We start from the raw sequence: 2,973 nt of genomic DNA on the forward strand, positions 1-2,973 counted from the left end.
TAAGGCTGAAGCTAGGGTTAGGGTTAGGGTTAGGGTTAAGGTTAGGGTTAGGGTTCCTCAAGTACTAGAAGCCCCAAATTTGCTGTGGGCGCTTCTTGGGGGCTCCTGATGAAAGAGCAAGTGGCCCCATGTCTCTAGGACAAAGTTGAAATTTCACCCCATAGACTTGCATTGAAATAAGGCTGAAGCTAGGGTTAGGGTTAGGGTTAGGGTTAAGGTTAGGGTTAGGGTTCCTCAAGTACTAGAAGCCCCAAATTTGCTGTGGGCGCTTCTTGGGGGCTCCTGATGAAAGAGCAAGTGGCCCCATGTCTCTAGGACAAAGTTGAAATTTCACCCCATAGACTTGCATTGAAATAAGGCTGAAGCTAGGGTTAGGGTTAGGGTTAGGGTTAAGGTTAGGGTTAGGGTTCCTCAAGTACTAGAAGCCCCAAATTTGCTGTGGGCGCTTCTTGGGGGCTCCTGATGAAAGAGCAAGTGGCCCCATGTCTCTAGGACAAAGTTGAAATTTCACCCCATAGACTTGCATTGAAATAAGGCTGAAGCTAGGGTTAGGGTTAGGGTTAGGGTTAAGGTTAGGGTTAGGGTTCCTCAAGTACTAGAAGCCCCAAATTTGCTGTGGGCGCTTCTTGGGGGCTCCTGATGAAAGAGCAAGTGGCCCCATGTCTCTAGGACAAAGTTGAAATTTCACCCCATAGACTTGCATTGAAATAAGGCTGAAGCTAGGGTTAGGGTTAGGGTTAGGGTTAAGGTTAGGGTTAGGGTTCCTCAAGTACTAGAAGCCCCAAATTTGCTGTGGGCGCTTCTTGGGGGCTCCTGATGAAAGAGCAAGTGGCCCCATGTCTCTAGGACAAAGTTGAAATTTCACCCCATAGACTTGCATTGAAATAAGGCTGAAGCTAGGGTTAGGGTTAGGGTTAGGGTTAAGGTTAGGGTTAGGGTTCCTCAAGTACTAGAAGCCCCAAATTTGCTGTGGGCGCTTCTTGGGGGCTCCTGATGAAAGAGCAAGTGGCCCCATGTCTCTAGGACAAAGTTGAAATTTCACCCCATAGACTTGCATTGAAATAAGGCTGAAGCTAGGGTTAGGGTTAGGGTTAGGGTTAGAGGTTAGGGTTAGGGTTCCTCAAGTACTAGAAGCCCCAAATTTGCTGTGGGCGCTTCTTGGGGGCTCCTGATGAAAGAGCAAGTGGCCCCATGTCTCTAGGACAAAGTTGAAATTTCACCCCATAGACTTGCATTGAAATAAGGCTGAAGCTAGGGTTAGGGTTAGGGTTAGGGTTAAGGTTAGGGTTAGGGTTCCTCAAGTACTAGAAGCCCCAAATTTGCTGTGGGCGCTTCTTGGGGGCTCCTGATGAAAGAGCAAGTGGCCCCATGTCTCTAGGACAAAGTTGAAATTTCACCCCATAGACTTGCATTGAAATAAGGCTGAAGCTAGGGTTAGGGTTAGGGTTAGGGTTAAGGTTAGGGTTAGGGTTCCTCAAGTACTAGAAGCCCCAAATTTGCTGTGGGCGCTTCTTGGGGGCTCCTGATGAAAGAGCAAGTGGCCCCATGTCTCTAGGACAAAGTTGAAATTTCACCCCATAGACTTGCATTGAAATAAGGCTGAAGCTAGGGTTAGGGTTAGGGTTAGGGTTAAGGTTAGGGTTAGGGTTCCTCAAGTACTAGAAGCCCCAAATTTGCTGTGGGCGCTTCTTGGGGGCTCCTGATGAAAGAGCAAGTGGCCCCATGTCTCTAGGACAAAGTTGAAATTTCACCCCATAGACTTGCATTGAAATAAGGCTGAAGCTAGGGTTAGGGTTAGGGTTAGGGTTAAGGTTAGGGTTAGGGTTCCTCAAGTACTAGAAGCCCCAAATTTGCTGTGGGCGCTTCTTGGGGGCTCCTGATGAAAGAGCAAGTGGCCCCATGTCTCTAGGACAAAGTTGAAATTTCACCCCATAGACTTGCATTGAAATAAGGCTGAAGCTAGGGTTAGGGTTAGGGTTAGGGTTAAGGTTAGGGTTAGGGTTCCTCAAGTACTAGAAGCCCCAAATTTGCTGTGGGCGCTTCTTGGGGGCTCCTGATGAAAGAGCAAGTGGCCCCATGTCTCTAGGACAAAGTTGAAATTTCACCCCATAGACTTGCATTGAAATAAGGCTGAAGCTAGGGTTAGGGTTAGGGTTAGGGTTAAGGTTAGGGTTAGGGTTCCTCAAGTACTAGAAGCCCCAAATTTGCTGTGGGCGCTTCTTGGGGGCTCCTGATGAAAGAGCAAGTGGCCCCATGTCTCTAGGACAAAGTTGAAATTTCACCCCATAGACTTGCATTGAAATAAGGCTGAAGCTAGGGTTAGGGTTAGGGTTAGGGTTAAGGTTAGGGTTAGGGTTCCTCAAGTACTAGAAGCCCCAAATTTGCTGTGGGCGCTTCTTGGGGGCTCCTGATGAAAGAGCAAGTGGCCCCATGTCTCTAGGACAAAGTTGAAATTTCACCCCATAGACTTGCATTGAAATAAGGCTGAAGCTAGGGTTAGGGTTAGGGTTAGGGTTAAGGTTAGGGTTAGGGTTCCTCAAGTACTAGAAGCCCCAAATTTGCTGTGGGCGCTTCTTGGGGGCTCCTGATGAAAGAGCAAGTGGCCCCATGTCTCTAGGACAAAGTTGAAATTTCACCCCATAGACTTGCATTGAAATAAGGCTGAAGCTAGGGTTAGGGTTAGGGTTAGGGTTAAGGTTAGGGTTAGGGTTCCTCAAGTACTAGAAGCCCCAAATTTGCTGTGGGCGCTTCTTGGGGGCTCCTGATGAAAGAGCAAGTGGCCCCATGTCTCTAGGACAAAGTTGAAATTTCACCCCATAGACTTGCATTGAAATAAGGCTGAAGCTAGGGTTAGGGTTAGGGTTAGGGTTAAGGTTAGGGTTAGGGTTCCTCAAGTACTAGAAGCCCCAAATTTGCTGTGGGCGCTTCTTGGGGGCTCCTGATGAAAGAGCAAGTGGCCCCATGTCTCTAGGA

The sequence above is a fragment of the Nelusetta ayraudi genome, unplaced genomic scaffold (assembly GCF_046127955.1).
Source record: "Nelusetta ayraudi isolate G7.1 ecotype Tasmania unplaced genomic scaffold, CSIRO-AGI_Nayr_v1 ptg000383l, whole genome shotgun sequence".
NCBI classification, from domain to species: Eukaryota; Metazoa; Chordata; class Actinopteri; order Tetraodontiformes; family Monacanthidae; genus Nelusetta; species Nelusetta ayraudi.